This window comes from Engystomops pustulosus, unplaced genomic scaffold (genome assembly GCF_040894005.1).
Source record: "Engystomops pustulosus unplaced genomic scaffold, aEngPut4.maternal MAT_SCAFFOLD_120, whole genome shotgun sequence".
In the NCBI taxonomy this organism is placed as follows: Eukaryota; Metazoa; Chordata; class Amphibia; order Anura; family Leptodactylidae; genus Engystomops; species Engystomops pustulosus.
In genome coordinates, this window is record NW_027285001.1 from 232,501 (window position 1) to 245,431 (window position 12,931).

A 12,931-nucleotide genomic window follows, 5' to 3' on the forward strand; every position below is an offset into this window, starting at 1 on the left:
AGACTTGGCGGCAAGTCCCGGGGAGGAATAATGCCCATGGAAGTAGGAGCTCCTACTTCCAAAGGGGCAAGTCAGCGGGAGAAGCCACTTCGCCTACCCGGCCAAGTGTCACTGTCCCCCGGCCAGACTTGGCGGCAAGTCCCGGGGAGGAATAATGCCCATGGAAGTAGGAGCTCCTACTTCCAAAGGGGCAAGTCAGCGGGAGAAGCCACTTCGCCTACCCGGCCAAGTGTCACTGTCCCCCGGCCAGACTTGGCGGCAAGTCCCGGGGAGGAATAATGCCCATGGAAGTAGGAGCTCCTACTTCCAAAGGGGCAAGTCAGCGGGAGAAGCCACTTCGCCTACCCGGCCAAGTGTCACTGTCCCCCGGCCAGACTTGGCGGCAAGTCCCGGGGAGGAATAATGCCCATGGAAGTAGGAGCTCCTACTTCCAAAGGGGCAAGTCAGCGGGAGAAGCCACTTCGCCTACCCGGCCAAGTGTCACTGTCCCCCGGCCAGACTTGGCGGCAAGTCCCGGGGAGGAATAATGCCCATGGAAGTAGGAGCTCCTACTTCCAAAGGGGCAAGTCAGCGGGAGAAGCCACTTCGCCTACCCGGCCAAGTGTCACTGTCCCCCGGCCAGACTTGGCGGCAAGTCCCGGGGAGGAATAATGCCCATGGAAGTAGGAGCTCCTACTTCCAAAGGGGCAAGTCAGCGGGAGAAGCCACTTCGCCTACCCGGCCAAGTGTCACTGTCCCCCGGCCAGACTTGGCGGCAAGTCCCGGGGAGGAATAATGCCCATGGAAGTAGGAGCTCCTACTTCCAAAGGGGCAAGTCAGCGGGAGAAGCCACTTCGCCTACCCGGCCAAGTGTCACTGTCCCCCGGCCAGACTTGGCGGCAAGTCCCGGGGAGGAATAATGCCCATGGAAGTAGGAGCTCCTACTTCCAAAGGGGCAAGTCAGCGGGAGAAGCCACTTCGCCTACCCGGCCAAGTGTCACTGTCCCCCGGCCAGACTTGGCGGCAAGTCCCGGGGAGGAATAATGCCCATGGAAGTAGGAGCTCCTACTTCCAAAGGGGCAAGTCAGCGGGAGAAGCCACTTCGCCTACCCGGCCAAGTGTCACTGTCCCCCGGCCAGACTTGGCGGCAAGTCCCGGGGAGGAATAATGCCCATGGAAGTAGGAGCTCCTACTTCCAAAGGGGCAAGTCAGCGGGAGAAGCCACTTCGCCTATCCGGCCAAGAGTCACTGTACCCCGGCCACACTTGGCAGTAGGTCCCGGGGAGGAATAATGCCCATGGAAGTAGGAGCTCCTACTTCCAAAGGGGCAAGTCAGCGGGAGAAGCCACTTCGCCTATCCGGCCAAGAGTCACTGTACCCCGGCCACACTTGGCAGTAGGTCCCGGGGAGGAATAATGCCCATGGAAGTAAGAGCTCCTACTTCCAAAGGGGCAAGTCAGCGGGAGAAGCCAGTTGGCCTAACCGGCCAAGAGTCACTGTTCCCCGGCCACACTTGGCAGTAGGTCCCGAGGAGGAATAATGCCCATGGAAGTAAGAGCTCCTACTTCCAAAGGGGCAAGTCAGCGGGAGAAGCCAGTTGGCCTATCCGGCCAAGAGTCACTGTTCCCCGGCCACACTAGGCAGTAGGTCCCGGGGAGGAATAATGCCCATGGAAGTAGGAGCTACTACTTCCAAAGGGGCAAGTCAGCGGGAGAAGCCAGTTGGCCTATCCGGCCTAGAGTCACTGTTCCCCGGCCACATTTGGCAGTAGGTCCCTGGGAGGAATAATGCCCATGGAAGTAGGAGCTACTACCTCCAAAGGGTGAAGACACTTGGCTCTAAGTGCCCGAGAGGTGTAATGCCCTTGGAAGTAAGAGCTCCTACTTCCAAAGGGGCAAGTCAGCGGGAGAAGCCAGTTGGCCTATCCGGCCAAGAGTCACTGTTCCCCGGCTACACTAGGCAGTAGGTCCCGGGGAGGAATAATGCCCATGGAAGTAGGAGCTACTACTTCCAAAGGGGCAAGTCAGCGGGAGAAGCCAGTTGGCCTATCCGGCCAAGAGTCACTGTTCCCCGGCCACACTAGGCAGTAGGTCCCGGGGAGGAATAATGCCCATGGAAGTAGGAGCTACTACTTCCAAAGGGGCAAGTCAGCGGGAGAAGCCAGTTGGCCTATCCGGCCTAGAGTCACTGTTCCCCGGCCACATTTGGCAGTAGGTCCCTGGGAGGAATAATGCCCATGGAAGTAGGAGCTACTACCTCCAAAGGGTGAAGACACTTGGCTCTAAGTGCCCGAGAGGTGTAATGCCCTTGGAAGTAAGAGCTCCTACTTCCAAAGGGGCAAGTCAGCGGGAGAAGCCAGTTGGCCTATCCGGCCAAGAGTCACTGTTCCCCGGCTACACTAGGCAGTAGGTCCCGGGGAGGAATAATGCCCATGGAAGTAGGAGCTACTACTTCCAAAGGGGCAAGTCAGCGGGAGAAGCCAGTTGGCCTATCCGGCCAAGAGTCACTGTTCCCCGGCCACACTTGGCAGTAGGTCCCGGGGAGGAATAATGCCCATGGAAGTAGGAGCTACTACTTCCAAAGGGGCAAGTCAGCGGGAGAAGCCAGTTGGCCTATCCGGCCTAGAGTCACTGTTCCCCGGCCACATTTGGCAGTAGGTCCCGGGGAGGAATAATGCCCATGGAAGTAGGAGCTACTACCTTCAAAGGGTGAAGACACTTGGCTCTAAGACCCCGAGAGGTATAATGCCCATGGAAGTAAGAGCTCCTACTTCCAAAGGGGCAAGTCAGCGGGAGCAGCCAGTTGGCCTATCCGGCCAAGGGTCACTGTTCCCCGGCCACACTTGGCAGTAGGTCCCGGGGAGGAATAATGCCCATGGAAGTAGGAGCCTCTACTTCCAAAGGGGCAAGTCAGCGGGAGCAGCCAGTTGGCCTATCCGGCCAAGGGTCACTGTTCCCCGGCCACACTTGGCAGTAGGTCCCGGGGAGGAATAATGCCCATGGAAGTAAGAGCTCCTACTTCCAAAGGGGCAAGTCAGCGGGAGAAGCCAGTTGGCCTATCCGGCCAAGAGTCACTGTTCCCCGGCCACACTTGGCAGTAGGTCCCGAGGAGGAATAATGCCCATGGAAGTAGGAGCTACTACCTCCAAAGGGTGAAGACACTTGGCTCTAAGTGCCCGAGAGGTATAATGCCCATGGAAGTAAGAGCTCCTACTTCCAAAGGGGCAAGTCAGCGGGAGCAGCCAGTTGGCCTATCCGGCCAAGGGTCACTGTTCCCCGGCCACACTTGGCAGTAGGTCCCGGGGAGGAATAATGCCCATGGAAGTAGGAGCCTCTACTTCCAAAGGGGCAAGTCAGCGGGAGCAGCCAGTTGGCCTATCCGGCCAAGGGTCACTGTTCCCCGGCCACACTTGGCAGTAGGTCCCGGGGAGGAATAATGCCCATGGAAGTAAGAGCTCCTACTTCCAAAGGGGCAAGTCAGCGGGAGAAGCCAGTTGGCCTATCCGGCCAAGAGTCACTGTTCCCCGGCCACACTTGGCAGTAGGTCCCGAGGAGGAATAATGCCCATGGAAGTAAGAGCTCCTACTTCCAAAGGGGCAAGTCAGCGGGAGAAGCCAGTTGGCCTATCCGGCCAAGAGTCACTGTTCCCCGGCCACACTTGGCAGTAGGTCCCGGGGAGGAATAATGCCCATGGAAGTAGGAGCTACTACCTCCAAAGGGTGAAGACACTTGGCTCTAAGTGCCCGAGAGGTATAATGCCCATGGAAGTAAGAGCTCCTACTTCCAAAGGGGCAAGTCAGCGGGAGCAGCCAGTTGGCCTATCCGGCCAAGGGTCACTGTTCCCCGGCCACACTTGGCAGTAGGTCCCGGGGAGGAATAATGCCCATGGAAGTAGGAGCTACTACTTCCAAAGGGGCAAGTCAGCGGGAGAAGCCACTTGGCCTACCCGGCCAAGGGTCACTGTTCCCCGGCCACACTTGGCAGTAGGTCCCGGGGAGGAATAATGCCCATGGAAGTAGGAGCTACTACCTTCAAAGGGTGAAGACACTTGGCTCTAAGTCCCCGAGAGGTATAATGCCCATGGAAGTAAGAGCTACTACTTCCAAAGGGGCAAGTCAGCGGGAGAAGCCACTTGGCCTATCCGGCCAAGGGTCACTGTTCCCCGGCCACACTTGGCAGTAGGTCCCGGGGAGGAATAATGCCCATGGAAGTAGGAGGTACTACTCCCAAAGGGGCAAGTCAGCGGGAGAAGCCAGTTGGCCTATCCGGCCTAGAGTCACTGTTCCCCGGCCACATTTGGCAGTAGGTCCCTGGGAGGAATAATGCCCATGGAAGTAGGAGCTACTACCTCCAAAGGGTGAAGACACTTGGCTCTAAGTGCCCGAGAGGTGTAATGCCCTTGGAAGTAAGAGCTCCTACTTCCAAAGGGGCAAGTCAGCGGGAGAAGCCAGTTGGCCTATCCGGCCAAGAGTCACTGTTCCCCGGCTACACTAGGCAGTAGGTCCCGGGGAGGAATAATGCCCATGGAAGTAGGAGCTACTACTTCCAAAGGGGCAAGTCAGCGGGAGAAGCCAGTTGGCCTATCCGGCCAAGAGTCACTGTTCCCCGGCCACACTAGGCAGTAGGTCCCGGGGAGGAATAATGCCCATGGAAGTAGGAGCTACTACTTCCAAAGGGGCAAGTCAGCGGGAGAAGCCAGTTGGCCTATCCGGCCTAGAGTCACTGTTCCCCGGCCACATTTGGCAGTAGGTCCCTGGGAGGAATAATGCCCATGGAAGTAGGAGCTACTACCTCCAAAGGGTGAAGACACTTGGCTCTAAGTGCCCGAGAGGTGTAATGCCCTTGGAAGTAAGAGCTCCTACTTCCAAAGGGGCAAGTCAGCGGGAGAAGCCAGTTGGCCTATCCGGCCAAGAGTCACTGTTCCCCGGCTACACTAGGCAGTAGGTCCCGGGGAGGAATAATGCCCATGGAAGTAGGAGCTACTACTTCCAAAGGGGCAAGTCAGCGGGAGAAGCCAGTTGGCCTATCCGGCCAAGAGTCACTGTTCCCCGGCCACACTTGGCAGTAGGTCCCGGGGAGGAATAATGCCCATGGAAGTAGGAGCTACTACTTCCAAAGGGGCAAGTCAGCGGGAGAAGCCAGTTGGCCTATCCGGCCTAGAGTCACTGTTCCCCGGCCACATTTGGCAGTAGGTCCCGGGGAGGAATAATGCCCATGGAAGTAGGAGCTACTACCTTCAAAGGGTGAAGACACTTGGCTCTAAGACCCCGAGAGGTATAATGCCCATGGAAGTAAGAGCTCCTACTTCCAAAGGGGCAAGTCAGCGGGAGCAGCCAGTTGGCCTATCCGGCCAAGGGTCACTGTTCCCCGGCCACACTTGGCAGTAGGTCCCGGGGAGGAATAATGCCCATGGAAGTAGGAGCCTCTACTTCCAAAGGGGCAAGTCAGCGGGAGCAGCCAGTTGGCCTATCCGGCCAAGGGTCACTGTTCCCCGGCCACACTTGGCAGTAGGTCCCGGGGAGGAATAATGCCCATGGAAGTAAGAGCTCCTACTTCCAAAGGGGCAAGTCAGCGGGAGAAGCCAGTTGGCCTATCCGGCCAAGAGTCACTGTTCCCCGGCCACACTTGGCAGTAGGTCCCGAGGAGGAATAATGCCCATGGAAGTAAGAGCTCCTACTTCCAAAGGGGCAAGTCAGCGGGAGAAGCCAGTTGGCCTATCCGGCCAAGAGTCACTGTTCCCCGGCCACACTTGGCAGTAGGTCCCGGGGAGGAATAATGCCCATGGAAGTAGGAGCTACTACCTCCAAAGGGTGAAGACACTTGGCTCTAAGTGCCCGAGAGGTATAATGCCCATGGAAGTAAGAGCTCCTACTTCCAAAGGGGCAAGTCAGCGGGAGCAGCCAGTTGGCCTATCCGGCCAAGGGTCACTGTTCCCCGGCCACACTTGGCAGTAGGTCCCGGGGAGGAATAATGCCCATGGAAGTAGGAGCCTCTACTTCCAAAGGGGCAAGTCAGCGGGAGCAGCCAGTTGGCCTATCCGGCCAAGGGTCACTGTTCCCCGGCCACACTTGGCAGTAGGTCCCGGGGAGGAATAATGCCCATGGAAGTAAGAGCTCCTACTTCCAAAGGGGCAAGTCAGCGGGAGAAGCCAGTTGGCCTATCCGGCCAAGAGTCACTGTTCCCCGGCCACACTTGGCAGTAGGTCCCGAGGAGGAATAATGCCCATGGAAGTAAGAGCTCCTACTTCCAAAGGGGCAAGTCAGCGGGAGAAGCCAGTTGGCCTATCCGGCCAAGAGTCACTGTTCCCCGGCCACACTTGGCAGTAGGTCCCGGGGAGGAATAATGCCCATGGAAGTAGGAGCTACTACCTCCAAAGGGTGAAGACACTTGGCTCTAAGTGCCCGAGAGGTATAATGCCCATGGAAGTAAGAGCTCCTACTTCCAAAGGGGCAAGTCAGCGGGAGCAGCCAGTTGGCCTATCCGGCCAAGGGTCACTGTTCCCCGGCCACACTTGGCAGTAGGTCCCGGGGAGGAATAATGCCCATGGAAGTAGGAGCTACTACTTCCAAAGGGGCAAGTCAGCGGGAGAAGCCACTTGGCCTACCCGGCCAAGGGTCACTGTTCCCCGGCCACACTTGGCAGTAGGTCCCGGGGAGGAATAATGCCCATGGAAGTAGGAGCTACTACCTTCAAAGGGTGAAGACACTTGGCTCTAAGTCCCCGAGAGGTATAATGCCCATGGAAGTAAGAGCTACTACTTCCAAAGGGGCAAGTCAGCGGGAGAAGCCACTTGGCCTATCCGGCCAAGGGTCACTGTTCCCCGGCCACACTTGGCAGTAGGTCCCGGGGAGGAATAATGCCCATGGAAGTAGGAGGTACTACTCCCAAAGGGGCAAGTCAGCGGGAGAAGCCACTTGGCCTATCCGGCCAAGGGTCACTGTTCCCCGGCCACACTTGGCAGTAGGTCCCGGGGAGGAATAATGCCCATGGAAGTAGGAGGTACTACTCCCAAAGGGGCAAGTCAGCGGGAGAAGCCAGTTGGCCTATCCGGCCTAGAGTCACTGTTCCCCGGCCACATTTGGCAGTAGGTCCCTGGGAGGAATAATGCCCATGGAAGTAGGAGCTACTACCTCCAAAGGGTGAAGACACTTGGCTCTAAGTGCCCGAGAGGTGTAATGCCCTTGGAAGTAAGAGCTCCTACTTCCAAAGGGGCAAGTCAGCGGGAGAAGCCAGTTGGCCTATACGGCCAAGAGTCACTGTTCCCCGGCTACACTAGGCAGTAGGTCCCGGGGAGGAATAATGCCCATGGAAGTAGGAGCTACTACTTCCAAAGGGGCAAGTCAGCGGGAGAAGCCAGTTGGCCTATCCGGCCAAGAGTCACTGTTCCCCGGCCACACTAGGCAGTAGGTCCCGGGGAGGAATAATGCCCATGGAAGTAGGAGCTACTACTTCCAAAGGGGCAAGTCAGCGGGAGAAGCCACTTGGCCTACCCGGCCAAGGGTCACTGTTCCCCGGCCACACTTGGCAGTAGGTCCCGGGGAGGAATAATGCCCATGGAAGTAGGAGCTACTACTTCCAAAGGGGCAAGTCAGCGGGAGAAGCCACTTGACCTACCCGGCCAAGGGTCACTGTTCCCCGGCCACACTTGGCAGTAGGTCCCGGGGAGGAATAATGCCCATGGAAGTAGGAGCTACTACTTCCAAAGGGGCAAGTCAGCGGGAGAAGCCACTTGGCCTATCCGGCCACATGTCACTGTCCCCCGGCCTGACTTGGCGGCAAGTCCCGGGGAGGAATGATGCCCATGGAAGTAGGAGCTACTACTTCCAAAGGGTGAAGACACTTGGCTGTAGGTCAGCGAGAGGAATAATGCCCATGGAAGTGAGAGCTACCACTTCCAAAGGGGCACTTAAGCGGGAGCAGCCAGTTGGCCTATCCGGCCAAGTGTCACTGTCCCCCGGCTAGACTTGGCGGCAAGTCCCGGGGAGGAATAATGCCCATGGAAGTCGTAGCTCCTACTTCCAAAGGGGCAAGTCAGCGGGAGAAGCCACTTGGCCTATCCGGCCAAGAGTCACTGTTCCCCGGCCACACTTGGCAGTAGGTCCCGGGGAGGAATAATGCCCATGGAAGTAGGAGCTACTACTTCCAAAGGGGCAAGTCAGCGGGAGAAGCCACTTGGCCTATCCGGCCAAGAGTCACTGTCCTCCGGCCAGACTTGGCGGCAAGTCCCGGGGAGGAATAATGCCCATGGAAGTAAGAGCCTAGCGGGAGCAGCCGCACAGGCTTCCCGGGAATGTGTCACTGTCCCCCCAGGCCAGACTTGGCGGCAAGTCCCGGGGAGGAATAGTGCTCATGGAAGTCGGAGCTCAGCGGGAGAAGCCGCTAAGGCTTACCCGGGAATGTGTCACTGTTCTCGGCCACGCTTGGTCGTAGGTCCCGGTGAGGAACATGCCCATGGAAGTCGGAGCTCCAAACTCCAAATTGACCTCAGCTGGAGCACTTGCTGAGGCTGCCCGGGCATGGGTGACTGTTCCCCGGGCTCACTTGGTCGTAGGTCCCGGTGTGGAACGTGCCCATGGAAGTTGAAGGGAAGAGAACCGCGAAAGGGAGTTTTTGCGCTAAGCCGCGGCCGAGGAGGGCGCACCGATCCCGGCTTGATTCCTGCCATTCCCGGTCCCCAAACCGGACTCGGCATGGTGGTTGGATCCGTGACCCTGGAACCCTGGGCGGGGAGCCTAGGGGCGAGAGGGGCCCCATGGAGCTCGGGCAGACTAGAAGTACCCTCGTCTGCCCGCTGGAGGGCGCCCTTCCCGGAGCGGAGGGGACCCCCTTGGCCACCAAGTGCAAGCCGAGTTTGGAGCTCGAAACCCGGCCAGGCTTGGTCGGAGGTCCCGGTGAGGAACATGGCCATGGAAGTCGGAGCTCAGCGGGAGCAGCCACTCAGGCTACCCGGGAATGTGTCACTGTCCCCCGGCCAGACTTGGCGGCAAGTCCCGGGGAGGAATAGTGCCCATGGAAGTAAGAGCTCAGCGGGAGCAGCCACTCAGGCTACCCGGGAATGTGTCACTGTCCCCCGGCCAAGACTTGGCGGCAAGTCCCGGGGAGGAATAGTGCTCATGGAAGTACCTCAGCGGGAGCAGCCACTCAGGCTACCCGGGAATGTGTCACTGTCCCCCGGCCAAGACTTGGCGGCAAGTCCCGGGGAGGAATAGTGCCCATGGAAGTAGCTCAGCGGGAGCAGCCACTCAGGCTACCCGGGAATGTGTCACTGTCCCCCGGCCAGACTTGGCGGCAGGTCCCGGGGAGGAATAGTGCTCATGGAAGTAGCTCAGCGGGAGCAGCCACTCAGGCTACCCGAGAATGTGTCACTGTCCCTCGGCCACCCTTGGTCGTTGGGTTCCTGATGAGGAACATGCCCATGGAACTAAAGAGTTCAGCGGGAGCATCCGCTCAGGCTACCCGGGAATGTGTCACTGTCCCCCGGCCAGACTTGGCGGCAGGTCCCGGGGAGGAATAGTGCCCATGGAAGTCGGAGCTCCAACCTCCAAGTTGACCTCAGCGGGAGCACTCGCTGAGGCTGCCCGGGCATGGGTGACTGTTCCCCGGCCACACTTGGTCGGAGGTCCCGGTGAGGAACATGCCCATGGAAGTTGGTGGGAAGAGAACCGCGAAAGGGAGTTTTGCGGCTGAGCCGCGGCCGAGGAGGTCTCACTAATTCCGGCATGATTCCTGCCAGGCCCGGTACCCTATATGGGACTCGGCTGGGTGGCTGTAGCCGGGACCCTGGAACCCTGGGCGGGGAGCCTAGGGGCGAGAGGGGCCCCATGGAGCTCGGGCAGACTAGAAGTACCCTCGTCTGCCCGCTGGAGGGCGCCCTTCCCGGAGCGGAGGGGACCCCCTTGGCCACCAAGTGCAAGCCGAGTTTGGAGCTCGAAACCCGGCCAGGCTTGGTCGGAGGTCCCGGTGAGGAACATGGCCATGGAAGTCGGAGCTCAGCGGGAGCAGCCATTCAGGCTACCCGGGAATGTGTCACTGTCCCCCGGCCAAGACTTGGCGGCAAGTCCCGGGGAGGAATAGTGCCCATGGAAGTAGCTCAGCGGGAGCAGCCACTCAGGCTACCCGGGAATGTGTCACTGTCCCCCGGCCAGACTTGGCGGCAGGTCCCGGGGAGGAATAGTGCTCATGGAAGTAGCTCAGCGGGAGCAGCCACTCAGGCTACCCGAGAATGTGTCACTGTCCCTCGGCCACCCTTGGTCGTTGGGTTCCTGATGAGGAACATGCCCATGGAACTAAAGAGTTCAGCGGGAGCATCCGCTCAGGCTACCCGGGAATGTGTCACTGTCCCCCGGCCAGACTTGGCGGCAGGTCCCGGGGAGGAATAGTGCCCATGGAAGTCGGAGCTCCAACCTCCAAGTTGACCTCAGCGGGAGCACTCGCTGAGGCTGCCCGGGCATGGGTGACTGTTCCCCGGCCACACTTGGTCGGAGGTCCCGGTGAGGAACATGCCCATGGAAGTTGGTGGGAAGAGAACCGCGAAAGGGAGTTTTGCGGCTGAGCCGCGGCCGAGGAGGTCTCACTAATTCCGGCATGATTCCTGCCAGGCCCGGTACCCTATATGGGACTCGGCTGGGTGGCTGTAGCCGGGACCCTGGAACCCTGGGCGGGGAGCCTAGGGGCGAGAGGGGCCCCATGGAGCTCGGGCAGACTAGAAGTACCCTCGTCTGCCCGCTGGAGGGCGCCCTTCCCGGAGCGGAGGGGACCCCCTTGGCCACCAAGTGCAAGCCGAGTTTGGAGCTCGAAACCCGGCCAGGCTTGGTCGGAGGTCCCGGTGAGGAACATGGCCATGGAAGTCGGAGCTCAGCGGGAGCAGCCATTCAGGCTACCCGGGAATGTGTCACTGTCCCCCGGCCAAGACTTGGCGGCAAGTCCCGGGGAGGAATAGTGCCCATGGAAGTAGCTCAGCGGGAGCAGCCACTCAGGCTACCCGGGAATGTGTCACTGTCCCCCGGCCAGACTTGGCGGCAGGTCCCGGGGAGGAATAGTGCTCATGGAAGTAGCTCAGCGGGAGCAGCCACTCAGGCTACCCGAGAATGTGTCACTGTCCCTCGGCCACCCTTGGTCGTTGGGTTCCTGATGAGGAACATGCCCATGGAACTAAAGAGTTCAGCGGGAGCATCCGCTCAGGCTACCCGGGAATGTGTCACTGTCCCCCGGCCAGACTTGGCGGCAGGTCCCGGGGAGGAATAGTGCCCATGGAAGTCGGAGCTCCAACCTCCAAGTTGACCTCAGCGGGAGCACTCGCTGAGGCTGCCCGGGCATGGGTGACTGTTCCCCGGCCACACTTGGTCGGAGGTCCCGGTGAGGAACATGCCCATGGAAGTTGGTGGGAAGAGAACCGCGAAAGGGAGTTTTGCGGCTGAGCCGCGGCCGAGGAGGTCTCACTAATTCCGGCATGATTCCTGCCAGGCCCGGTACCCTATATGGGACTCGGCTGGGTGGCTGTAGCCGGGACCCTGGAACCCTGGGCGGGGAGCCTAGGGGCGAGAGGGGCCCCATGGAGCTCGGGCAGACTAGAAGTACCCTCGTCTGCCCGCTGGAGGGCGCCCTTCCCGGAGCGGAGGGGACCCCCTTGGCCACCAAGTGCAAGCCGAGTTTGGAGCTCGAAACCCGGCCACACTTGGTAGTTGGTCCCGGTCAGGAACATGCCCATGGAAGTAAGAGCTCAGCGGGAGCAGCCACTCAGGCTACCCGGCAATGTGTCACTGTCCCCCGGCCAAGACTTGGCGGCAAGTCCCGGGGAGGAATAATGCCCATGGAAGTGGCTCAGCGGGAGCAGCCACTCAGGCTACCCGGGAATGTGTCACTGTCCCCCGGCCAAGACTTGGCGGCAGGTCCCGGGGAGGAATAGTGCCCATGGAAGTAGCTCAGCGGGAGCAGCCACTCAGGCTACCCGGGAATGTGTCACTGTCCCCCGGCCAGACTTGGCGGCAGGTCCCGGGGAGGAATAGTGCTCATGGAAGTAGCTCAGCGGGAGCAGCCACTCAGGCTACCCGAGAATGTGTCACTGTCCCTCGGCCACCCTTGGTCGTTGGGTTCCTGATGAGGAACATGCCCATGGAACTAAAGAGTTCAGCAGGAGCATCCGCTCAGGCTACCCGGGAATGTGTCACTGTCCCCCGGCCAGACTTGGCGGCAGGTCCCGGGGAGGAATAGTGCCCATGGAAGTCGGAGCTCCAACCTCCAAGTTGACCTCAGCGGGAGCACTCGCTGAGGCTGCCCGGGCATGGGTGACTGTTCCCCGGCCACACTTGGTCGGAGGTCCCGGTGAGGAACATGCCCATGGAAGTTGGTGGGAAGAGAACCGCGAAAGGGAGTTTTGCGGCTGAGCCGCGGCCGAGGAGGTCTCACTAATTCCGGCATGATTCCTGCCAGGCCCGGTACCCTATATGGGACTCGGCTGGGTGGCTGTAGCCGGGACCCTGGAACCCTGGGCGGGGAGCCTAGGGGCGAGAGGGGCCCCATGGAGCTCGGGCAGACTAGAAGTACCCTCGTCTGCCCGCTGGAGGGCGCCCTTCCCGGAGCGGAGGGGACCCCCTTGGCCACCAAGTGCAAGCCGAGTTTGGAGCTCGAAACCCGGCCAGGCTTGGTCGGAGGTCCCGGTGAGGAACATGGCCATGGAAGTCGGAGCTCAGCGGGAGCAGCCATTCAGGCTACCCGGGAATGTGTCACTGTCCCCCGGCCAAGACTTGGCGGCAAGTCCCGGGGAGGAATAGTGCCCATGGAAGTAGCTCAGCGGGAGCAGCCACTCAGGCTACCCGGGAATGTGTCACTGTCCCCCGGCCAGACTTGGCGGCAGGTCCCGGGGAGGAATAGTGCTCATGGAAGTAGCTCAGCGGGAGCAGCCACTCAGGCTACCCGAGAATGTGTCACTGTCCCTCGGCCACCCTTGGTCGTTG